The following is a 27,159-nucleotide window of genomic DNA, read 5'->3' as shown; positions in this document are numbered from 1 at the left end:
TAGTTGGCACTCAGGGACCCTCAGTGTTGAAGGGGAATTAATTCCCCAACTTACAACGGGCGCATTTGCAGAGTGCTGCAAGGAGGGGACGTGGCCTCCGACGCGATGCCGGTCTTTTATTTATTTTATTTTTTTAAGAAGGAGGGCTGTGTGGCCCCCCTTCTTTTTCTAATTTATTGGCTCTGGGGACCCCATCCCCCAGGGCCTGCACCCTAATTTTTTATGTTGAAAAAAATTATTTTGGAACGGGGCTGCGTGCCCCCCCTCCCAAGGCCTTAATCGGCCCCGGGGACCCCAAGCACCGGGTCATGGCCTTTTTCTGTTTTTTTTATTCTTTAGGAGGGGGGCTGCGTTGCCCCCCTCCTCAGGCCACTTATGGCCCAGGGGACCCCATCCCCCGGGGCCGGCCTTTGTTTTTTATTATTTTTAAAAAATATATATATATAGAAACACCTAGGACATGCTGGACAAACCGTATGTACCTATCACCATGACGATTTGCGTGATATTCATTAAAAGGCGACTATGCATACAATGAATCCACGTGGAATGTATTTACACCGCTAGTGAAGCTCTGACGCGTCTGACGCCCTACCGTGCCTAATCCCGGCGCCCCCACCGGTGGGTTCTCTCCAAGTAGACACCCTTGTTGTTTATTTATACAAACATGGGTAGCTATTGACGGGCACATTTAATACACACGCACACCAAGCCATTCAAAGGGGATTCGACAAAAATTTGACAAAATTATGCAAGAAACACCCCTCACGGTTAATAAAACACACATCCACCGCCGGATGTGTAATACTTTTTATTTTACTCTCTGGAAAGGAGACAAACCTCACTTGAGAGTCACAGCGTGATCCTGGCTGAGCCCAATGTTGTGTTACACCCACCAGTGCCCGCCAAGTGCCGCACACCTCTGTGTTATATTCCACCAGCTAGTGCGTATGCTATGACACTCTCTTGCCCATGTGCACTGTAACAACACCCCGTGAATATGTCATGCCACACTTGCCATCGCAAGGTTTATATTGCCCCATCTAACGTGCCTTCCTCGATGCCTAGTTATAACGCACAGCGCTATGCCATACATATTACAATCTGGGACCCATATCTTTGCATATGCAACGTTACACTCCCCTGCACATATTTTATATTACAACTTTAGAGACTAGTTAGGTTACACAACACTGCCCTGTGCATATTACACTCCAAGGTGCATATCGCATAGCACGCACTAGTGCCTGTGCTTTCTCGCGCTCTCCAATGAATCTGTCATTGCGCACAATATATTGCATATTATATTTCACGCCCCGGTTCATCTTATATCACACTTTTTGGTGCATAGTTTATAACATATAGTTTTCATTTTCAATCGTGCTCTCAGGACTATGGTCTATATAACACTGCGTCCACCTACCCTTTTCACGGACATTACATTTTGCGATGGGGGGTGGAGGGTCAGGGGGTGTTTCTGCCAAGTGAGCCCGGAGTCACAGTCACAAACGTCCTCTTCTTCCTGAATAAAAGTGAGATTATGCTGCATACTTGTTCATATTTTAAGTAGTTCGCACAGACACACATTTTAAAAACAATAAAGTTCCTAATAACCACCTTCTCTGAACAGTTAGCTTGCTGCCCCATCCACCTCCTCCCTATCTGTTGTCTGAATCCATGGACTAGCCTCCTCCCTCCTGCCATGCATGGTCTGATGTGCTGCCACTGCCCTCCATTTAGCATGATGTACCAGTCCACTCCTCCTGCCCTCCATTGCCCAATTCTATGGCCCATCATTGACCTCCTGATTAGCCTCTGTGCTTAGCTTGCTGCCCCTATTCTCCTTCCCCCTGCCCTCCGATGTCTTTGTGCATGCCCCTGCTCCATCCTTTTTGCCCACCATGTTCCATGGACCTGCCACTCCTATCTACTCTGAGTGTTCTGCTGTGCTGCCACTCCCCTCCCACCTGCCTAGCATTGTCAGATGACTGTAACCTGTCCCTGCCACCTCCACCCTGCCTGTCCACATGCCATGCCCCTATCACCTTCCTCCTGTCCTCCATGGTCCATTTTACTGTCACACCCTTCTGCCCTCCCTGGTCTGTTGTGCTGCAACTGCTCCTCCTGCCTGCCCCACGTGGTCTGTTGTGATGCCCCTTCCCCTGAACTCTCTTGTCTGTGCCCAGGTCCTGACCCTTCCTTCTATCCTCCATGGTCCTTTGTGCATGCCCCTGCACCCTCCTTCTTGCCCATCATAGCCATTGTGCTGCCATTAACCCTCCCGCTTGCCATGCATGGTCTTCTGTGCTGCCATGGCCCCTCCCACCTTCCCTGTGTGTTCAGCTAGCTGCCCCTGATCCCCTCCCACCTTCCCTCCATGGTCTGTGTGTATGCCATCATAGTCTCACTGTTGCTCTCCATGATGTGTCTTGTTTCTAGTGCCCATCCTGCCTGACCACCATGGTCATCTTGCTGCTCCTACCCTACCCCCTTGCCCCCAGCCCTCTGTTTCCATGTGCAGACCCCTATTCCCTCCCTCCTGGCTTGTCTGTTCCAATGTAATGCCCCTGATCCGTCCCTCCTGCCCTTTATGGTCTGCTATGCTGCAGCTTTCTCTCCTGTCTGTCCATTATGGTCAGCTAGCTACCATTGCCTCTTTCCCCTCTGTTCTCTGTTGTCCATGTGCATGGTCCTGTCCCCTCCCTATTGCTTTCTATAGATTGTTGTGCTGCACTCCCGTCCCGCATGCCTTGTGTGGTGTATTGTGCTGCTGCAAACCCTGATGCCTGCCCTGTAGAGTCAGTTTGGTGCACCTCTCCATGTCCCTTGTGTCCTCTGTTATCCGAGTCCATGTCCCTACCCCAATTCCTCCTGGCTTCCATGATCCACTGCACCATACTTGTGAACATTTTGAACTTGGTAAGAGGGAGATTTTGAAAAACAACTGGGGTATTGATTTTCCCCTTTGAGTTACATTGAAAAAGAGGAGATTGTAGACAGGAGTCAGATCAAATAAAGCCCATTTGAGCTTCAAAACATTGGACGTTTCCTGGCTGAAACGGGTCTGTTGGCATGCATGGTTGTACTACCACTGCCTCTTCCTTCTGCCCACAATGGTCTATTATATTGCCACAGCCTCTCTTGCCAGTCCTGTATTGTTGGTGTGTTGCCCCTGACCCCCTTTCCACTGCCCTCCATAGTCTGTTGTGCTGCCACTGCCCTTCCTGCCTGCCCAGTGTGGTCAAATTGTTGCCTCTGCACTCTCCTACCTGCCTTTAATTTTCAGAGTCCGTGCCCCTGGCCTCTGCCTCTCAACAGTATCCCAATGAACAACTAGATTGCTAACATTCTATATTTATTACAAAAGTGTGGAACGCCTGACGTCATCTTGATGTAATCAAAACTGTAATACCTAGAGCATTTCCTTTAGAAATTACATATCTGAGAGGGTCTTATTTGCATCAAAATTATGGTTAGAGCTCTAAATATTTTCTGAGTTTTCAAATAGCGACAAAGAACTTTTAAATTATTTGTAATCTTTATGTTTTTTTATCCAGTTGACCACTTGATTAAATGTTGCACTTAGGGGAGAGGATGTGGTGTTACTTCCAAAGCTGCTGAGTTTGGAACTGGGGAACCAGGTTGGAGTTTCTGCTTCAGCTCAACATTCTGTGATTCTGGTCAAATCACTTAATCTCCCCATGTCTACAGCCAAAATGAATTTGATCTTGTGTGATGTAACCAATGCTCATGTAAAGCACCCCAATACCTGACAAGTCTGCACTGTATAAAACTGCAAATACACAAAAAAATAAGTGTTTTGCACACTTCTGTCATTGGGCTACATGTGCGCTACATCTGGGTGATATTTGTGCTGCATTTGGGCTCATTTGTCTCTGGTGGCCATCTTGGGAGATTAATTTGTTATGAAGTTTCCTAATTTCCTCATGTACTACAGTCTCCTCAGTAGGAAATGCTTTCAGTTTTTTATTTTGATTCCATCAAGAAGGTATTCAGATATGTCACACATTTGCCATAAATTCTGAATGTTAGCACTCTAGTTGCTCATAGATCACTGTAGTAAAGCTACTGCTCACCAGAGAAGTCTGCTGCTGGAATTGAAAGTGCATGTTTCAGTCTGCATGTCGGAATTTTTTAATTAAATAGAAGAGGATTTGAGAAGTCACTCAAAATGTGCCCTAATTTTTCTTTCTTCAGCACTAATCATAATTTCAATGGCAAAATGAACCCCCTCATGGTGTTCCTTTTTAAATTAAATGTTTTAAGTGTTACCCGTTTATTCCAATCAAGATGGCTTCAGGTGTGCCATACTTTTGTCATAAGTAAGACAGTAAGCGCTCTAGTTGTTCTTAAGAACACTCTGGGACATTCTCTCATTGGGCTATACTTGGGCTACATCTGGGTGATATTTGGGCTACATTTGGGCTCTTTTGTCTCTGGTGGCCATCTTGGGAGATTTATTTGTTATGAAGTTTCCTAATATCCTCATTTACTGCAGTCTCCTCAGTAGGAAATACTTTCAGTTTTTTATTTTGATTCCATCAAGAAGGTATTCAGATATGTCACACATTTGCCATAAATTCTGAATGTTAGCACTCTAGTTGCTCATTAAATCACTGTAGTAAAGCTACTGCTCACCAGGGAAGTCTGCTGCTGGTATTCAAAGTGCATGTTTCAGTCTGCATGTCAGATTTTTTTAATGAAATAGAAGAGGATTTGAGAAGTCAAAATGTGCCCTAATTTTTCTTTCTGCAGCACTAATCATAATTTCTATGGCAAAATGAACCCCCTCATTTTGTTCCTTTGTAAATTAAATTTTTTAAGTGTTACCACTTTATTCCAATCAAGATGGCTTCAGGTGTGCCATACTTTTGTCATAAGTAAGCCTGTTAGCGCTCTAGTTGTTCGTTAGAGCATTCTGGGACATTCTGTCATTGGGCTGTACTTGGGCTACATCTGGGTGATATTTGTGCTACATTTGGGCTCTTTTGTCTCTGGTGGCCATTTTGGGAGACTTATTTGTTATGAAGTTTCCTAATTTCCTCATTTACTACAGTCTCCTCAGTAGGAAATACTTTCAGTGTTTTACTTTGATTCCATCAAGAAGGCATTCAGATGTGTCACACATTTGCCATAAATTCTGAATGGTAGTACTCTAGTTGCTCATTAGGTCACTGTAGTAAAGCTACTGCTCACCAGGGAAGTCTGCTGCTGGTATTGAAAGTGCATGTTTCAGTCTGCATGTCGGAATTTTTTAATTCAATAGAAGAGGATTTGAGAAGTCACTCAAAATGTGCCCTAATTTTTCTTTCTGCAGCACTAATCATACTTTCTGTGGCAAAATGAACCCTCTCATTTTGTTCCTTTTTAAATTAAATGTTTTAAGAGTTACCACTTTATTCCAATCAAGATGGCTTCAGGTGTGCAATACGTTTGTCATAAGTAAGACTGTTAGCGCTCTAGTTGTTCTTTAGAACACTCTGGGAAGCTGCAGTAGAACTCAAAGGAATCAACTGACAGTCTCTGCCCTTGTTGGATGTACATGTTTTACTGAGAATGTCAGACCTCATTCTCACATGACTGAGAAAGATAATGTGAATTTATAGAAAATATGCTCTCAGTTTAGCTTATAGATCACCTTCCAAACCTCTGTGGGAAAAGCATGAGAAAATAGTTTTCTCTCAAACATGATTCATGATATCACAGCAGAAGGCTTTTTCACATGGTAAAATCACCTTAGAACACACCACAATCCCTAAAAAGAATATGGTACCATCAACAAAGGATTTATAATGTAACTAAAGTCTTAAAACCTTCTATTAACTGCAATGCTTTTTAATGAGGTGCTATCATGTATATTGGTCCCAAGATGGCTGCCAACACTTCTTGGATGAAGTACTGACAGCCAATCAGATCTCACGATGAGATGTCTGGTTAGGCTCCGTCCAGATATATCTATCTTTTTAACTCTAATTTTCTCAGGAACTACTGAATGGATTTACACCATTTAAGCAAAAGGCACGAGTCTGAACTGAGGACTACCTCTTTGCCAAATATGGCGTAATTCCGTCCAGCAGTTCGGGCTGTAGCTGCGTCAACAGGTCCTATGGGAAAATACATGGGGAAAACGTGTTTTGGGACACCCCTTTTTTCTCGGCCCCCGCTTGACGAATCACCGTGAAATTTTCAGAATAGGAGCGGTCCGAAGCTAGCCAAAAGTTTGGAAAATTTCGCGAAGATTCGTCAATCGACGCCAGCGTTATTCCAAACAGAATGTTGCAGATGTCCTATGGAAAATACGTCCTAACTATAACTACCTACTGGCGACTGCCAGTAGGTAATATATATATATATATATATATATATATATATATATTACCTACTGGCGGTCGCCAGTAGGTAGTTATAGTTAGGACCACGTTTCCATAGGAAATCCGCAACATTCTATTTTGAATAACTTTGGCGCCGGTCGACGAATCCTCGCGAATTTTTCAAAATAGGTGGGGCGCTATGCTCCGCTCCTACCCTGAAAGTCTCGGGGGGATTCGTCAAGCGGGGGCTGAGATAAAAGGGGGGTCCCAAAACGCGTTTTTCCCATGCATTTTTCCATAGGACCTTTAGACAGGGCTACAGCCCGAACGGCTGAACAGAATTTAATGAAATTTGGCAGAGAGGTAGTCCCCAGGTCAAGGAAGTGCCTTTTGTAGGTTTGGTGTAAATCTGTTCAGTAGATTCTGAGAAAATAGCCTTTAAATCAATATATATATCTGTGGCAGCTTACGGTGCGCTTACGGTGCGCTTACCGTAAGCTTACCGTACGCGTACGGTGGCGTGCGCGAGCGCGATTCTGATTGGCTCTTAGATCTTAGTAAACATTCGAGTCGGTCGAAACCAGGAAGCGGCGGCCGCCATTTTCTCTCTCGCTTCCTGAGTTGGGCAGCAAAAACGTACCCCAAATATATGTAAAGAGGCAGTTTCATGAGATCCTAACCACCCAGCATTGATACAGGGGTCCCCAAACCACCCCCAAGCCCAAAAAAAAATACAAAAATTTTTTCGGAAAATCGCCGATTATGCTTACCGTACGCGCACGGTAAAAAATTATAAAAAAAAAAAAACTATCCACATTCTCCCCACCCCGTGTGCAAATGGTGCCCGAAGAATACATTTCACAAAGATGCGCAAAATATGTCCCCCATGTGCGCACGGTGCGCGAAGCGCATCGTGCGTACATGGCCCATCCCGCTGAACGTGGGCACGCGGTGCGCGCAGCGCACCGCGTGACAACTCTGCGCGCACGGCACTAACTGCGTAAAGTGGGCGCGCGGTGCGCGAAGCGCACCGCGTGCTCACTGTGCGCGCACGGTGCGCGAAGCGCACCGTGTGCGCACGGAACGAACTGCGTTAACTTGGCGCGCACGCCACGAATGGCGTAAAGTAACTTAGCATTTAAAAAACCTTGCAAATTCACTGAAAAAACCATAGGTTTCACACATGTTATAGTTAGCTGGACATTTTACTGATAAAAAACCAATGAAATTCCCCCGTTATAGTTACTGCAGGCAACTATAACTCACGCGACCGCAATCTTCTGCTGATGACACATGTGTCTTTATGAAAAAAAAATATTTGTAATATATGTAAAGCTAAAATTTAATGGAAGAAGACATGGGCAAATAAGTGTCTAAATACAGTATTAGCATCAGCAGAGGATTGCGGTCGCGTGAGTTATAGTTGCCTGCAGTAACTATAACGGGGGAATTTCATTGGTTTTTTATCAGTAAAATGTCCAGCTAACTATAACATGTGTGAAACCTATGGTTTTTTCAGTGAATATATATATATATATATATATATATATATATATATATATATATATATATATATATATATATATATATATATATATATATATATATATATATATATATATATATATATATATATATATATATATATATATAGCTCTTCATGAACCAAGACCTTCCTTTTTGCCAAAGTTGGTGTAATTCCATTCTGCAGTTCGGGCTGTAGCTTTTTCTAAAGTTTCCTATGGAAATTAACATGGCCCCCGCTTGATGGATCACCCGGAAACTTTCAAGACAGGATCTGACCGGAGCGCCCCACTAGTTTTGAAAATTTCAGGAACTGTTTTTTTCAGTGAATATATATATATATATATTCACTGAAAAAACCATAGGTTTCAGGGGCGTTATAGTTAGCTGGACATTTCCCTCGTACAAAACCCTAGAAATTCCCCTGTTATAGTTAGTTCAGCTAACTATTACTCGCGCCCCCGCAATGCACTGCTGATGACGTCACATATTACATCACTCATGACATGGTCAGTGACATAACTGATGACATCACTGATGACATCTGAAATGACATCACTGATGACATCACTGATGAAGTCATCCAGTGAGTGTGTGTTTCTGTAAATTTTAAATATGTTTAATATATATATAGGGAAAAACCTATGGAAGAATGAGTGGGTGTATAAGTGTGTGAATGGATGATGTAGTAGGTGTGTGACTGACTCTGTAAGTGAGTCATTAAACGTATCTTACTGCAGACCAGTGACTAAACTGTGTGAATGTCTGTATCTGTCTGTCTGTTGGTGTATAAGCGGCTGCATGGTTTTGTGAATAGCTATATGAGTGTCTATATGGGTTATTGATTGATTATCTGAGTAACTGTATGGGTGCCTGAGTGTTTGTGTGGGTAGGATGTGTGTGACTCTGTGACTAGATGTGTGAGTGGGTGATTTAGTGGGTGCATGGTGTTAAGAGTGCATCTGTGATGGACTGTATGGTTGGGTGAGTGTATGTATGGGTGTGTTAGTGATATTGAATGTATATCTCAGTTGTACATGTGTCAGTAACTACATATGTGAAACGCAGTGTATATGTGTGTAAGAGTATATAACTATCAATATGTGAGAGTGTGTGATTTTGGGAGTGGCTGTATGCGCCATAGTGCAAGGATATCTCTGTCATGTCAAAGAGGCAAAATAAAGGCCCGCAACAAGCAGAAAGAGGCAAGGTAACGGTCAGTAACTAGCAGAAAAAGCAAAATGCAGGTCAGGAATGAGCAAAAAGACACAAAATAAAGGTCAGCAACAAGCAGAAAGATGCAAAATAAAGGTCAGAAGTGAACAGAAAAGGAAGAAAACGAACAGATAGTGAGCAGAACCCACTCAGCCACTCATGCACCCACTCACAGAACAACTCAGACACTCTTACATCCACTCATAGACCCAGTCAGACACATGCAGAATCACTCATACTCTCTCTCACCCACTCACAGATCTACTCAGAGACTTGTGCCCCGACTCACAGACCCACTCAGAGACTCCTGCCCAACTCACAGCTCTACTCAGAGACACATACACCCACTCACAGTCCCACTTAGAGACTCATGCATCCACTCACAGACGCACTCAGACACTCATGCAGTCACTCACAGATTGACTTATACACTCATGGAGGCACTTGCAAACCTACTCAGACACTCTCACACCCACTCAAAAACCAACTCACACACCCACACACAGACCCACTCAGATTCTCATGCACCCATTCAAAGACACACTCAGAGACTCACGCACCCACTCATTCACCCAGTGAGACACTCACGCACCCGCTCACACACCCAGTGAGACACGCATGCACTCAGTAACATGCTCACTCTAAAAGGTTACATGTTACAGTTAGGAAATACAATTAAAAAATCTTAGATATTCACTTAAAACCAAAGGTTACAGGGTTGTTATAGTTAGGAAATAGGATTTTAAAAGACTTAGAAATTCACTTAAAAAAACAAAGGTTACAGGGGCTTTATTGTTAGGAAATAGAATTAAAAAAACCTTTGAAATTCAATGAAAAAACTAAAGGTTACAGGGACGCTATAGTTAGGAAATAGAATTTAAAAAAAACTTTTAAATCATCCCGTGAGTATAAGTGTTTCGTAAACATTTCTGAGACTGAAAGATATATACTAAGCTTCAGCATAAGTTAAATTGCTATTCTTTCTGGTCCAGGGATGACCTGGCATGGCAGCTCGGGCTAGACTATTCCCATGGGGAGCAGGATCAAGACTGATTTGCATATGGCTGGGTTCAAACTGGATTGGCATGGTGAGCAAAATAACAATGGATTAAACCCAGATCTGTGATTGGAGGTGAATGTTTGACAATGTTAAGCATTTTGCCCATCATTTTTTTGTGTTGCTTTTTCGCCCTAAGTGGGAAGGGCATTGCCAGACTAGGGATCCGTGCCCTCTATGCCACGGGTTTCATGCTAGCCTGGCTGATGAGGGATGATACTAGGAAGCTTGTTTCCGGTCCAGGGAGAACCTGGCCTGGTAGTTTGGGCTGCACTGTTCCCATGAGGAGCAGGGTCAAGACTGATTTGCATATGGCTGGGCCCAAACTGGGTGAGCAAAAGAACGATGGATTAAACCAAGATCTCTTGACTGGTGGTGAGTGGTTGAACCGTTTCAGCACTCTGTCCATCATCTAGTTGTGTTTGGGGTGGGCCTCATCACAGTCACTGGGCTGATGTGATTGAAACGGCTCACACATCCAGCCAGTGTGATTGATATTGTGGAATAAGTGGTACTGGAGCAGTACTTAATTTGTGCAACTGGTAGTAGGTACTGGGCACATGCACACATTTTTGGGGGCCGGGACTTATTTTTCAGCAACGTACTTTGACCCACAGCAAGACTGACATGGGCTCAAAAGGTGCAAATGAGGAAGGTGGGAAGAGCAAAATGAGGAAATAGTGACAGTAGGAGTGAAAATAACCTGCGACTGTGAGGTAACAAGACATGAGGTGTAGGAGACATTGAGGTGGGGTCAAGATGAGGCTGCACCGTTAATACCTTGCCCCCCCCACCCCCCTGCACCTAACAAATGAGGCTCTGCTAGCTTCTTTGTCCTTCCTGACACAGACACCAGACAGCAAGGGCGCACAGAATACATGAGTGATAACAGGCTGCTTGGCAGCACAGGAAACTTATTTTGTTACTATATGAATGTAATTTCAATGATTGACCTAAGACCCTTAAAATGAGGATCAACAGAGAGCTTTGCAATGCAGGGGGGCGTCTTCTCACTCGCTATGGAGACAACCCGAGCGCATGCGCGCGTTTTCCAATTAGCTGAAGAATGTTTCTGCTGCAAAGGTGCCTACGGATGTTTGGACCTCTCCCAGCCTCCAGGGGGCGCTCCATGGCAACAGATACCAAGCGCTCCCTTTTGTTTTAAGACATACATGTCTGCGTGTGTTGTGAGGGGCATGGGTCACTCTGTGAAGGGACTGTCCGTGCTGGTTGGGACTTTGGATCTGCCCCGCCCTTCAAAACTTAGGAGGGGGTGCTGGAAGATGAAACAGAGCGATAGAAGAATCACAAACGCATCGCACACGTCATCATACGTTTCGTTCTGTCAGTCGGTGCTTGGACTCACTTTGGCCTCAGAACAACATCTGCTCTTCTCGAGTTACCTGCAAATAAGCGCGGTGCGTACATGAACCGACCGAGCTAGCTGCACGGCGGGGCAGCATCGCTGCCTGACCTAGAATGCTTCGTGGGGTGGACGGGGACTCAACCATGTACGGCCCCGAATGGGGCCTCTATAGCAACGAGAGAATGGACGGCTCTTGTTGAGGGCTCTGTTGCCCGACAACCACATTCTGATGCTAATCATTGTCCCTGGGCAGGAGGAGCCCAAGAGGGAGGCGGGCATGGGCGGGGCCTCACAGGGCAGCAGGCCCTCCCTGCCAGGGTCCACAGACCGCTTCCAGCGAGTGCAGACTGACGGATGCCAATGCACTGAGGTACCCACTCGTGTGTGAGTACATGTCCACGCTGTCCTGTCTCTCTGGCTGCTGACAAGAGGTGTTCAATTTCCCACTGTCCTAGCGCTCAGCTAATAGAGGTGCTCGCTCCACACTGTCCTGATACAGGGTTTTCTTCCACACTGTCCTGTGCTAATAGGGATATTCACCTCCACACTGTCCTAGCTCTCTGCTGAAGAGCTCTTCCCTTCCATATTGTCCTGTCTCTATGTGGATAGTTTTCCCTTCCACACTGTCCCCTGTACGTCCTGTCTATCGTCTGATAGAGGCGTTCCTTTCCCCACTGTCCTGTCTCTCGGCTGACAGAGATGTTCCCTTCCACACTGTCCTGTCTCTGTGGTGACAGAGGTGTCCTCTTCCACACTGCCCTGTGCGGACAGGGATATTTCCTTCCACACTGTCCTGTATCGGTGGTGATAGCGGTGTTCGACTCCACACTGTCCTGTATTTTTGCTGCTATAGATGTTCCCTTCCACACTGTCCAATTTCAGTACTGATAACGATGTTTCCTTCCACACTGTCCTGTACCTGTGCTGATAGAAGTGTTACCTCTCACACGGTCCTGTACCTGTGCTGATAGAAGTGTTACCTCTCACACTGTCCTGTACCTGTGCTGATGGAGGTGTTACCTCTCACACTGTCCTGTACCTGTGCTGATAGAAGTGTTACCTCTCACACTGTCCTGTATCTGGGCTGATAGAAGTGTTACCTCTCACACTGTCCTGTATCTGTGCTGATAGAAGTGTTACCTCTCACACTGTCCTGTACCTGTGCTGATAGAAATTTTACCTCTCACACTGTCCTGTCTCTGTGCTGATAGAGGTGTTACCTCTCACACTGTCCTGCACCTGTGCTGATAGAAGTGTTACCTCTCACACTGTCCTGTACCTGTGCTGATAGAGGTGTTACCTCTCACACTGTCCTGTACCTGTGCTGATAGAAGTGTTACCTCTCACACTGTCCTGTACCTGTGCTGATAGAAGTGTTACCTCTCACACTGTCCTGTATCTGGGCTGATAGAAGTGTTACCTCTCACACTGTCCTGTCTCTGTGCTGATAGAGGCGTTACCTCTCACACTGTTCTGTACCTGTGCTGATAGAAGTGTTACCTCTCACACTGTCCTGTACCTGTCCTGATAGAAGTGTTACCTCTCACACTGTCCTGTACCTGGGCTGATAGAAGTGTTACCTCTCACACTATCCTGTATCTGTGCTGATAGAAGTGTTACCTCTCACACTGTCCTGTACCTGTGCTGATAGAAGTGTTACCTCTCACACTGTCCTGTCTCTGTGCTGATAGAGGTGTTACCTCTCACACTGTCCTGTACCTGTGCTGATATCTGTGCTGATAGAAGTGTTACCTCTCACACTGTCCTGTCTCTGTGCTGATAGAGGTGTTACCTCTCACACTGTCCTGTACCTGTGCTGATAGAGGTGTTACCTCTCACACTGTCCTGTACCTGTGCTAATAGAGGTGTTACCTCTCACACTGTCCTGTACCTGTGCTGATAGAAGTGTTACCTCTCACACTGTCCTGTACCTGTGCTAATAGAGGTGTTACCTCTCACACTGTCCTGTACCTGTGCTGATAGAGGTGTTACCTCTCACACTGTCCTGTACCTGTGCTGATAGAGGTGTTACCTCTCACACTGTCCTGTACCTGTGCTGATAGAGGTGTTACCTCTCACACTGTCCTGTACCTGTGCTGATAGAAGTGTTACCTCTCACGCTGTCCTGTACCTGTGCTGATAGAGGTGTTCCCCTCCACACTGTCCTGTACCTGTGCTGATAGAGGTGTTACCTCTCACACTGTCCTGTACCTGTGCTGATAGAGGTGTTACCTCTCACACTGTCCTGTACCTGTGCTGATAGAGGTGTTACCTCTCACACTGTCCTGCACCTGTGCTGATAGAGGTGTTACCTCTCACACTGTCCTGTACCTGTGCTCATAGAGGTGTTACCTCTCACACTGTCCTGCACCTGTGCTGATAGAGGTGTTACCTCTCACACTGTCCTGTACCTGTGCTGAGAGAGGTGTTACCTCTCACACTGTCCTGCACCTGTGCTGATAGAAGTGTTACCTCTCACACTGTCCTGTACCTGTGCTGATAGAGGTGTTACCTCTCACACTGTCCTGTACCTGTGCTGAGAGAGGTGTTACCTCTCACACTGTCCTGCACCTGTGCTGATAGAGGTGTTACCTCTCACACTGTCCTGTACCTGTCCTGATAGAAGTGTTACCTCTCACACTGTCCTGTATCTGGGTTGATAGAAGTGTTACCTCTCACACTGTCCTGTATCTGTGCTGATAGAAGTGTTACCTCTCACACTGTCCTGTACCTGTGCTGATAGAAGTGTTACCTCTCACACTGTCCTGTACCTGTCCTGATAGAAGTGTTACCTCTCACACTGTCCTGTATCTGGGCTGATAGAAGTGTTACCTCTCACACTGTCCTGTATCTGTGCTGATAGAAGTGTTACCTCTCACACTGTCCTGTACCTGTGCTCATAGAGGTGTTACCTCTCACACTGTCCTGTACCTGTGCTGATAGAGGTGTTACCTCTCACACTGTCCTGTCTCTGTGCTGATAGAGGTGTTACCTCTCACACTGTCCTGTACCTGTGCTCATAGAGGTGTTACCTCTCACACTGTCCTGTCTCTGTGCTGATAGAGGTGTTACCTCTCACACTGTCCTGTACCTGTGCTGATAGAGGTGTTACCTCTCACACTGTCCTGTCTCTGTGCTGATAGAGGTGTTACCTCTCACACTGTCCTGTACCTGTGCTCATAGAGGTGTTACCTCTCACACTGTCCTGTACCTGTGCTCATAGAGGTGTTACCTCTCACACTGTCCTGTACCTGTGCTGATAGAAGTGTTACCTCTCACACTGTCCTGTCTCTGTGCTGATAGAGGTGTTACCTCTCACACTGTCCTGTACCTGTGCTGATAGAAGTGTTACCTCTCACACTGTCCTGTATCTGGGCTGATAGAAGTGTTACCTCTCACACTGTCCTGTATCTGTGCTGATAGAAGTGTTACCTCTCACACTGTCCTGTACCTGTGCTCATAGAGGTGTTACCTCTCACACTGTCCTGTACCTGTGCTGATAGAGGTGTTACCTCTCACACTGTCCTGTACCTGTGCTGATAGAGGTGTTACCTCTCACACTGTCCTGTACCTGTGCTGATAGAAGTGTTACCTCTCACGCTGTCCTGTACCTGTGCTGATAGAGGTGTTCCCCTCCACACTGTCCTGTACCTGTGCTGATAGAGGTGTTACCTCTCACACTGTCCTGTACCTGTGCTGATAGAGGTGTTACCTCTCACACTGTCCTGTACCTGTGCTGATAGAGGTGTTACCTCTCACACTGTCCTGCACCTGTGCTGATAGAGGTGTTACCTCTCACACTGTCCTGTACGGGGAACAACCTTTACAACGCAACTTTTACAACGCACTACCATTACAACGCATTTTTTACAACGCATAATCCATTACAACGCATGACATTACAACGCATGACACTACAACGCATTATTAAAAACTACCTTTACAACGCATTCCATTACAACGCATACTACCATTACAACGCATACCATTACAACGCATAATATTACACTATACTATCCAACACTTACCCTACTGATGCACCCCCTGGAGTTAGAATAGTAATTTTTACCCCTATACTATCGAACACTTACCCTACTGATGCACCCCCTGGAGTTAGAATAGTAATTTTTACCCCTATACTATCCAACACTTACCCTACTGATGCACCCCCTGGAGTTAGAATAGTAATTTTTACCCCTATACTATCCAACACTTACCCTACTGATGCACCCCCTGGAGTTAGAATAGTAATTTTTACCCCTATACTATCCAACACTTACCCTACTGATGCACCCCCTGGAGTTAGAATAGTAATTTTTACCCCTATACTATCCAACACTTACCCTACTGATGCACCCCCTGGAGTTAGAATAGTAATTTTTACCCCTATACTATCCAACACTTACCCTACTGATGCACCCCCTGGAGTTAGAATAGTAATTTTTACCCCTATACTATCCAACACTTACCCTACTGATGCACGCCCTGGAGTTAGAATAGTAATTTTTACCCCTATACTATCCAACACTTACCCTACTGTTGCACCCCCTGGAGTTAGAATAGTAATTTTTACCCCTATACTATCCAACACTTACCCTACTGATGCACCCCCTGGAGTTAGAATAGTAATTTTTACCCCTATACTATCCAACACTTACCCTACTGTTGCACCCCCTGGAGTTAGAATAGTAATTTTTACCCCTATACTATCCAACACTTACCCTACTGTTGCACCCCCTGGAGTTAGAATAGTAATTTTTACCCCTACACTATCCAACACTTACCCTACTGTTGCACCCCCTGGAGTTAGAATAGTAATTTTTACCCCTATACTATCCAACACTTACCCTACTGTTGCACCCCCTGGAGTTAGAATAATAATTTTTACCCCTATACTATCTAATACTTACCTTAAATGTAATTTAATATTATGTGTTGTAATGGTATGCGTTGTAAAGGTAGTATGCGTTGTAATGGTAATGCGTTGTAAAGGTATTTTTTAAAAATGCGTTGTAGTGTCATGCGTTGTAATGTCATGCGTTGTAATGGATTATGCGTTGTAAAAAATGCGTTGTAAGTGCATGCGTTGTAAAAGTGTGCGTTGTAACGTCATACATCCTCCTGTACCTGTGCTCATAGAGGTGTTACCTCTCACACTGTCCTGCACCTGTGCTGATAGAGGTGTTACCTCTCACACTGTCCTGTACCTGTGCTGAGAGAGGTGTTACCTCTCACACTGTCCTGCACCTGTGCTGATAGAAGTGTTACCTCTCACACTGTCCTGTACCTGTGCTGATAGAGGTGTTACCTCTCACACTGTCCTGTACCTGTGCTGAGAGAGGTGTTACCTCTCACACTGTCCTGCACCTGTGCTGATAGAGGTGTTACCTCTCACACTGTCCTGTACCTGTCCTGATAGAAGTGTTACCTCTCACACTGTCCTGTATCTGGGTTGATAGAAGTGTTACCTCTCACACTGTCCTGTATCCGTGCTGATAGAAGTGTTACCTCTCACACTGTCCTGTACCTGTGCTGATAGAAGTGTTACCTCTCACACTGTCCTGTACCTGTCCTGATAGAAGTGTTACCTCTCACACTGTCCTGTATCTGGGCTGATAGAAGTGTTACCTCTCACACTGTCCTGTATCTGTGCTGATAGAAGTGTTACCTCTCACACTGTCCTGTACCTGTGCTCATAGAGGTGTTACCTCTCACACTGTCCTGTACCTGTGCTGATAGAGGTGTTACCTCTCACACTGTCCTGTCTCTGTGCTGATAGAGGTGTTACCTCTCACACTGTCCTGTACCTGTGCTCATAGAGGTGTTACCTCTCACACTGTCCTGTCTCTGTGCTGATAGAGGTGTTACCTCTCACACTGTCCTGTACCTGTGCTGATAGAGGTGTTACCTCTCACACTGTCCTGTCTCTGTGCTGATAGAGGTGTTACCTCTCACACTGTCCTGTACCTGTGCTCATAGAGGTGTTACCTCTCACACTGTCCTGTACCTGTGCTCATAGAGGTGTTACCTCTCACACTGTCCTGTACCTGTGCTGATAGAAGTGTTACCTCTCACACTGTCCTGTCTCTGTGCTGATAGAGGTGTTACCTCTCACACTGTCCTGTACCTGTGCTGATAGAAGTGTTACCTCTCACACTGTCCTGTATCTGGGCTGATAGAAGTGTTACCTCTCACACTGTCCTGTATCTGTGCTGATAGAAGTGTTACCTCTCACACTGTCCTGTACCTGTGCTCATAGAGGTGTTACCTCTCACACTGTCCTGTACCTGTGCTGATAGAGGTGTTACCTCTCACACTGTCCTGTACCTGTGCTGATAGAGGTGTTACCTCTCACACTGTCCTGTCTCTGTGCTGATAGAGGTGTTACCTCTCACACTGTCCTGTACCTGTGCTCATAGAGGTGTTACCTCTCACACTGTCCTGTCTCTGTGCTGATAGAGGTGTTACCTCTCACACTGTCCTGTCTCTGTGCTGATAGAGGTGTTACCTCTCACACTGTCCTGTACCTGTGCTCATAGAGGTGTTACCTCTCACACTGTCCTGTACCTGTGCTCATAGAGGTGTTACCTCTCACACTGTCCTGTACCTGTGTTGATAGAAGTGTTACCTCTCACACTGTCCTGTCTCTGTGCTGATAGAGGTGTTACCTCTCACACTGTCCTGTACCTGTGCTCATAGAGGTGTTACCTCTCACACTGTCCTGTACCTGTGCTGAGAGAGGTGTTACCTCTCACACTGTCCTGTACCTGTGCTGATAGAGGTGTTACCTCTGACACTGTCCTGTCTCTGTGCTGATAGAGGTGTTACCTCTCACACTGTCCTGTCTCTGTGCTGATAGAGGTGTTACCTCTCACACTGTCCTGTACCTGTGCTGATAGAGGTGTTACCTCTCACACTGTCCTGTACCTGTGCTGATAGAGGTGTTACCTCTCACACTGTCCTGTACCTGTGCTGATAGAAGTGTTACCTCTCACACTGTCCTGTCTCTGTGCTGATAGAGGTGTTACCTCTCACACTGTCCTGTACCTGTGCTGATAGAAGTGTTACCTCTCACACTGTCCTGTCTCTGTGCTGATAGAGGTGTTACCTCTCACACTGTCCTGTACCTGTGCTGATAGAAGTGTTACCTCTCACACTGTCCTGTACCTGTGCTGATAGAAGTGTTACCTCTCACACTGTCCTGTACCTGTGCTGATAGAGGTGTTACCTCTCACACTGTCCTGTACCTGTGCTGATAGAGGTGTTACCTCTCACACTGTCCTGTACCTGTGCTGATAGAGGTGTTACCTCTCACGCTGTCCTGTACCTGTCCTGATAGAAGTGTTACCTCTCACACTGTCCTGTACCTGGGCTGATAGAAGTGTTACCTCTCACACTATCCTGTATCTGTGCTGATAGAAGTGTTACCTCTCACACTGTCCTGTACCTGTGCTAATAGAGGTGTTACCTCTCACACTGTCCTGTACCTGTGCTGATAGAGGCGTTACCTCTCACACTGTCCTGTCTCTGTGCTGATAGAGGTGTTACCTCTCACACTGTCCTGTACCTGTGCTGATAGAGGTGTTACCTCTCACACTGTCCTGTCTCTGTGCTGATAGAGGTGTTACCTCTCACACTGTCCTGTACCTGTGCTGATAGAGGTGTTACCTCTCACACTGTCCTGTCTCTGTGCTGATAGAGGTGTTACCTCTCACACTGTCCTGTACCTGTGCTGATAGAGGTGTTCCCCTCCACACTGTCCTGTCTCTGTGCTGATGATGATGTTTCTTTCCACACTGTCCTGGCTCTATGGTGATAGTTTTCTTTTTCACACTGTCCCCTGTTTGTACTGTCCTGTCTCTGTGTTGGCAGTGTTCCCTTCCATACAGTGCCATGTCTGTTGTGAAGGTACCCCCTCCCTTACTGTCCCTTCTATGTGCCGATAGAGCCGCGCCACACTGCCCTGTGTGTGCATGTGTTGACGGATGTTTGCTGTGCTCTGTTCTCATCGGGGTGCCCTGTGCTCCCCCTTCCGTGTATACTCTAGTGAAGGTGTCCAGTCTCCCAGCTAGACCACCAGATGACCACCTTGTTACCTTGAATGCAATGCGCAAGTCTTGGATTGTCGGATGGGATGCTGATGCATTCTGGGAGTGTCTTCCAAATTATTGTCATTGAACACACCTGAAAACAATGATTTGTAATAGAAAAATGCAGGACTTGAGCCGTGGTACCTTTGTGCCCTGGAGTCATCAATCCATCACTCATTTATATAGCGCTACATTATCACCCATAGGAATAGCTGGGCGCTGAGGTTGCCGCCTCTGCATCGAAAAGCCAGGGCTGGCATCGCTTTCTGAAGTCTGCGAGTGAGGGTGCCATGTAGAGGGGGACGGCATTCCAGGCCTTGGCGGCGATGTAGGAGAATGCGATGGATGAGGGTGAGATCTGCGAGGGCGAGTGAAGTGGAGCGCAGGTGTCTCGAGTGCAGGAGGTTTCACTGAAGGTCCGTCGCCCTTTGACCCCTTGCACACTTCAGCAGCACGTGACAGTGCACTGTCTCCACGTGTGTCTTTGCTTCCCTTCTAGCCTAGAAGAGTTGGGCGGTTGGCAGGATGACCTCGGCGTACCACTGGGAAGCCCGTCGACGGCAGCGCTTGTTGGACAGGAGGCGGCACGAGAATGAAGAGGTGGGTGACTTCATCCTGCCAGGCCTCTGGCACCTATGGGCGGTGCCACTGGAATTAAGCGGCAGAAGGTGGACCAGCTTTGCCCCAGGGTTGACTAAATTAAGGGCCATATGTAGAAAGCAAAATTGCGATCGCAAACGCCGAAATTCTCCGAATTTCGGCGTTTGCGATCGCAATTTTGCTAAGTGGGATGTAGGAAGGAAAATCTGCATGCAAAATAAGGAATCGCAAAATTTGCGATTCCTTATTTTGCAAATGCATTTAAGGAATCCCAAATAGCGATTCCTTAAATGCAATGTAGAAAGCACCCAAGTTGTGCTATTTTGGCTTAAGGAATCGCAAATTACCACCAACTTCAGGTTGATGGTAATTTGCGATTTCTTTCAATAAAGCAGTTTTTTGCATTATTCAAAGTGCCATGTGGCACACATACATGCCCTTAGGGCATGTATGTGCGCCACATGTGCACCCATGCTCATTACAGGGGTGCAAAAGGGTGTCATGTTGACACCCTTGCACCCTTGAAATTGCATTCTCAATTTGCGATTCTCTAATTGAGAATCGCAAATTGAGAATGTCTTCCTATTCATTCCTATGGGCCTTTTAGCCCATAGGAATGAATGGCAAGGTATTCCTTATTTGAGATTCTCAATTAGAGAATCGCAAATAAGGAATAGGTGGGATTCGCATACAAAATTGCTAGTCCTACCTACATAGCGTTTTGCTATTCTCTAATTGCGATTCCCTAAAAATTGCAATTAGAGAATTGCAAAACACAGCCTACCTACATATGGCCCTATGTTGCAAGAAAGGGAAAATTATGCTGCATATGTGACACAGTCTGTCAATATTTACATAATTTGGGGCAGATTTACAAGCCCTTTGAGTCACTTTTGCGCCTCCGTCGCATCACTTTTTGCGATGTAGTGGTGGCGTAAACAATGCGGCACGTTGCTGCCCATTTACACGGTGACGCATCTAGGAAGATGCGTCCCCTTGTAAAGCCCTGCACCACATTATACCTGCGTCAGGTATAATGTATGCAGGGTGGGCGTTCCCGCGCAGGAAAGCCTCGTAGAAGTGACGTGCGCCACTTCTAGGATGCCACTGCATCAAAACCTTATGCCTGCGTGGAGCTGGCATAAGGAGTGACACAGCACAGTAAGTATAGGCCTCCCCATGCATTGCTGGAGTTGCGTTGTGCTTGCGACACGACTCCAGCAATGCGTGACTTTGCACCAACAGATGCGCCAGAATTTCTGATGCATCTGTCAATCCTTGCGCCATGATGCGCCATATTGTAAATATGGCGCATTCATGGTGGTGCAAGGGTTTCACATGGAGGCGCAGGGAAACTGAGACATCTCTACAGATGCGTCAGTTTCTTGTAAATCTGCCCCTCAATCTTTTGAACCCACATTGATAATGTTTGAGCTAAAGTTATAACTCACTATCACCAGTCTAAAACCCGAAAACAGCAATCTCCAACAGAAAGGTGACCAGTTAACATTTGAAGTCTCCCACTGTATTTTTATTAAAGTTTGTTCTCTTTCTGCTACCATTTATTTGAAATTAAGCTGACATCAGCAAATTATGCACTAGATAATAGATTAAGTGGCAAGTGTAGTAAATCCATTAAAATGTGGAAAAAGACGCAGCCTCAGAATTTGCATAATTCCAGAGCCCTTCTCAAAGGGTTTTTGGAAGCACGCGGGCAGTGGTTGTGGCAAGCATTGCCTGTTTTCTCTGAAGCCACAGGAACCGGATGCTAGTCCAAGCTATTACTTCCTAGAGTGTGACTGCCAGAGAGTACCAATGTAGAGGGTCAGAGGTTACGTATGAAGTTTGATGAAGGTTAGAAACTCTAGTTCAGTGCATAGGAAGACTACACAATGAATGCATTGTCCATTCAGTAGTATTCATTTTATAATTAAAGGAATTTTATTCTATTTAAGTCTTATACCGTATTAGAACATTGGAATGTGGAGCGCTGCATTGTAGACAATGGAGTGCTCCGTGCTTCTACGGCCGGTAAAGGCCCGCAGAGCAACATTTCAATGTTTTACAAAAGCCCCTCGAAGCTCGAAGGGATTTAAATCTCCTCGAGCTTCGAGAAACCTTTGTTTAATTTGTTAGAACATTCTGCCCTCTAGTGGCAGAATGTTCTAATAGCCTTATAGCCCTTCGTAGCAGGGCTATACCGCTATTAAAGTCCCGCTGCTTTTGTTAAAGTCCCTCGCCTTCGGCTCGGGCCTTTAACGCTGCAGCGGGCCTTTAATAGCCGGTATAGCCCGCTACGGCGGGCTATAAGGGTATAGTATAAGCAATAGATTTGCATTTATTCAACAATTCTACCTTAATGCAGAGGTAACAACTTTCTTTAATGAGAGCAGCTTCCTATGAAATGTGTATTCGAGGGACATTTGTGTCCAATCTAAACACGGGGCCATGATTCTGAGTCTGTCTTAATCCAGGTGCTTTTTGTTGAACTAATAAATAGCGATAACCTGACACGCGCTGCAATAAATAGCGCCTGTTGCAATTTTCTGGGGATCATGTAGATTATACTGTGTACATCACCACAAACTTCATGGACAGTAAATGCTATACAAGTTTCACGTGGTTGACCTGCTAAAATGTAATGAAGGGTGAGATATTTAACACACCTGGTAATTACCGGATGCTGCAAATATCACCCAACCCGTAATTCCGACCCCTGAACAAAAAGGGGTTTGTGCAGGGGTTGAAAACGCCGACTAACTCATAATCAGGGTCTGTGTGTCTGATTTGTGAGTTCAGCGGTTTGCAAACCTGGTTACAACGGTGAAAGAGCATCCTTCAGTCCATCGATCACCGACTGGGGAGAAAGGTCTGACACGTGGCGCCAAATGCCCCTAGTAGGAAGTTCATGTGATATAACGCATCCGTCTTTGTTTGGCACAGGAGCATTCAGAGAGATCATGCGCACTCAGCGACAGTGCAGTGTTCCAGTGGTTACTTCCTTCTCAGCATCAGAAAGGAGATCCGAGCAGGAAGCCTTGGCTGCTGAGGGCTAGAGGGTGACAGCAGCCGGGAAGACGAGCACCTCAAGGAGACCTGCTGAAAGGTAGCAGTCAGCACTGAAGGGCTCTGGGGGTTATCCCCTCCTTACAACGCCCCTGACACAGCGCCTCGGTTGACAGTGCGCATGATGAGGGAAGAACAGCATCAGTCAATTCCTTGGTGCTCTGCGCTCTTCATGGTTGGCCACAGTAGAGATGATCACTGCAATCTCTAGAGGCCTCTCAGTATTAAGCTGAAGGCCTTCCAGGCAGCACTCTCAGCAGCAGGGCGTATAGTTCTGCTGCTAGTTGAGGCAGGCTGTAGTAACCCAGGTCAGTATAGATCCTTTCCTTCATGTTGTAGCACAGCTTTCCTCAGTCCTGGAACCTGGTGAATACTCTTTCAGCAGAGGCAGCCACACTTCCTGCCTCTAGTTCGGTCCTTTCCTTCTAATCAAAAGGTGAAGTCACCTCCCCGAGTCATAGGCCACTCTACATTCAGAAACAGCGGTAACAGGCAATAGATCACTCAGGTTGTACTTTTCTCTTGAAATGTTAGAAGGATCTAATCAATGTCAAGTGAATCCTGCTGTAGATATATAACTGTTAGACCTGGCACTTTGGCGTGGGTCTCCTGTAAGAAAGTGGGTTTCTCTTGCAGTAACCCCCCCCCCCCTTTTTTTGCCTAATAGCTGATGCACTTTTCCTTGTTGTGCCCTGGACTCCTGCCAATCAGGTGCCCAGGGCCTGTGTTCCTTCCCTAAAAACTGCTTAACAGCCAAAAACCCAAATTGGCAAACCCTGGCCACATGTCAGCCCCTGCTAAATGGTACGCTAGGTACCCAGGGCCTTGTGACCAGGGAAGGCCTCTAAGGGCTGCAGCACTCATTGTGCCACCCTTAGAGGCCCTGTACCCTTACACACACACACTGCTCTTGCAGGCTGAGTGTCTGGATACAAGACAAAACAGAGTCGACATGGCACACATCCCTGGGTGCCATGCCCACAAACCTACACTGCCCTGGCATACATCAGCCACCCCTCTAGCTGGGTGCCCTATGCCAGTGGTGTGGGCACAGAGGCCGGAGCCCTGTGCCCCTACAGTACCCAGGTCCATTCCTGGGCACTGTAAGTGCAGTGCTGCCATTTAAGAGTATATGGTACTGGGAGCTCGTCAAACACGAACTCCACAGCACCATGATGGCAACACTGAAGACTGAGAAGTTTGGTATCAAACTTCTCAGCACATTAAACCGGCACTGATGCCATTATGGGATTTAATGTACAATGCACTACAGAGGGCATCTTACAGATGCCCCCTGAAACCTAACCTACAATCCACGTCTTGTCTGAGAGGCTGCCACACAGCAGACATGTTGCTGGACCCCTGGGTAGGAGAGCCCCTGCTCTCCTGGGTCTGCAACAATGCACATCCTGGGCGAGTTGCTAAATCTCCTCCCCCAGGATGGGCAGGGAGAAGCTTCAAAGGCCTGCCGCCTCTGTGAGCTTCCCCAGGCCACTGCAACCCCACTCTGGCGGGAAGCTTTGGCCGGAAACCCCAAATAAGGACAGGGGATGTGCCAGCCTGCCAACCCCACCCCTCAGGTGGGGGAGGCGAGGTGAAGCACATCTCCGGGCTCTTGCCATCTTGAAGATGGGAAGCCCTGCCCAATCAGGACTAGGCTACTGCCCCCCTCCCACAGGAGAGAGGCAGGATAGGGGGTGTACCCACACCAGGACAGGGACCCATTGGCCCCTGCCCTTCACCTACCTGTAACGCTCCTAAATCTAGCATTTAGGGGCACCCTGAACCTTCCTTCCCCAGATTCCAGATTCCAAAATCCGAAGAAGAGCTAGAAGAAAGAAGACCTGCCCTGCAGCTGCTAAGAAGAGGAAGACACAAACTGCTTTGGCCCCAGCCCTACCGGCCTGTCGACCCTCGAACCTGCTCCTGCTCCAACCCGGCATCTTTGAGGCCAGCAACCTCACAAACCCCGGAGGACCTGGCTACCTTTTGGCTCTAAGCCCCTGGGACTCCCATGAGTAGAGGCTCTACTCAAAACCTACCTCTAATCCCTGGCAGCAGCCCGGAACCGCGAACCCAGCACACTCTGCACCAGCCAAGCCTGGCCTGTGCCGGAGTGAACAAAGACCACGAGAACGACCCCACAGCGACTGTGACCCAGAATGGGCTGTTGGAATTATTACACACTATAATCCAGTGGACTCAGAGAGCATGGTAGAAAGTCAAGTTTGGTATGCCTGAACTCAGAATAATAAAATACATCTTTTAGCAAAGTTTATTTTAATGTTCTGTGTTTGCAAATGCCACTTTTAGAAAGTTGGCATTTGCTCGCCTAACCATTTCAGCCCGCCTCTGCGCTGATGTGTTTCTGCTGTCTGGTTTGTGTGAGTGACAGGGCTGGGGAATTCCAAGAGACAAGTCTGGGCAGCCGGTGGTGAATAGGAAGATTACACCAGGATGGGTGGAAGGAGTGCACCTGGACTTTGAATAGGGCTGTGCTCTGCCACCACAATGCTGGCTCTGCCCCCTGTGGAGCGTCTGATGTCTCTGCCCTGCACACTGAAAGAAGAAGCCAGAGTCCGGTAAACAAAGTGCTCCAGAACTGGGTTGAACTGGGCAAAGGCCCCCTGGCATGAAAGAACAAAAGAATGTGGTATAAGTATAGGAGCCCTGCTCCTAAGAAATCAGATCCTGTCCTGCCAAGAAGAAACCTCTGTCCGATGAGGAGGAACCGGGAAAGCTGTAGGAGGGGTACTGTCCCTGACCTGGGGGATTGGCCTGCAGTGGTTGCCTTGCTACTGAAGAGGAGGAAAAGACTACAAAGACTTTGCTTTCAAACTTGCTTTAAAAGATCTCCAAGGGCTTGTGTGTGAGCTTGCTCCATGAACGAAGTCCCAGGACCAGTGGACTTCATCTCCGTGAGAAGAGCTCTGGAAAACTGCCGTTTTCCCCGTAAGCGACGAAGCCAAAACGAAATATGCGTCTCGTCCCTCGACGTGTACACTGAAAAGCCTGTGCCCAGCTGTCCGGCCCGAACAACGCGACTAAAGGCCCCTATGAGCCGTAGCTCTCACCGTAAAGGAAGGGCCTGTCCGGCCCAACAACGCGACTAAAGGCCCCCTACGAGCCGTAGCTCGCACCGTGAAGGAAGGACTTCGCACTGCACTTTGGTTTTCATCCTACAAACCGTACTACTCCCCGTACGCTCCTTTTCCCTGCTGTGGAAGGGCTGCGGTGCGTAAAGTTGCTGCGTACGTCTCGCAGACTCGGAGCGTACTATGGCTTCGCATCGCACCTACGGTAAAGGCGCCCCACTCAGGGTACGGCGCGTACATCGCATCGAAGAAGCATCCACACCGCGAAAGGAGGACATCGCAGCGTATTGCGTTTGTTGTTTCACCGCACCGTCCGTGACGAACTCTCCAAGACAAAGGTACTGTGTACGTCTCGCACCGCAGGGTGTACGCTCCGTACCGGAGCGCTTGCAGCGCGTGTAAGACTCGTTCTGAAGCTTCTTTCATCGCCGTACGAACCGTACAAAGCAGAACGCACCGCATAGAACCTTAAAAATCACGCTGATCAAGAAATCTTTTATTTGCTAACAGTATTGTGGACCTGCTTATCGTTATTTGGTCTTGTGCTAAGCCTTATATAAATATATACTATTTTTCTATAATCCCAGTGTGGAGTCTCTTTGTGGTGGGTCGCTTGGTTACTGTATGAGTTCACAAATGCTTAACCTATGACGCTCTGAGATAACGCCTTGTCTGCTCACGCCAAGCTACCTAGAGAGTGAGCAGGGGTTATTTTAAGAGAGTAATCCCCTCATCCTGACTAGAGGAGAGGATCCCTGCTTGTCACAAGTACCTACCTCTGTCAACCAGAGATCCCCAATTCTAACAATAACCA

At 46.8% G+C, this 27,159-nt stretch overlaps 1 long non-coding RNA gene across 3 annotated transcripts in view; it reads left to right on the top strand.

The window, feature by feature from the left end:
* Nucleotides 1–11,373: 11,373 nt before the first annotated feature.
* Nucleotides 11,374–27,159, top strand: part of LOC146868993 (uncharacterized) — a 56,556-nt gene continuing 40,770 nt past the window's right edge. The window contains exons 1-3 of one of the 3 annotated variants that reach the window (XR_014965467.1): nucleotides 11,374–11,546; nucleotides 19,791–20,000; nucleotides 20,084–20,184. This is a non-coding gene — a long non-coding RNA (uncharacterized LOC146868993). Of the gene's footprint in view, nucleotides 11,879–19,790; nucleotides 20,001–20,083; nucleotides 20,185–27,159 lie in introns of all 3 variants that reach the window. The other 2 variants (XR_014965466.1, XR_014965465.1) reach the window with 2 other exon arrangements.

Source organism: Triturus cristatus, chromosome 1_2 (genome assembly GCF_964204655.1).
Source record: "Triturus cristatus chromosome 1_2, aTriCri1.1, whole genome shotgun sequence".
NCBI lineage: Eukaryota > Metazoa > Chordata > Amphibia > Caudata > Salamandridae > Triturus > Triturus cristatus.
The sequence above is the reverse complement of the archived record's forward strand: the minus strand, read 5'-3'. Positions and strand labels throughout refer to the sequence as shown.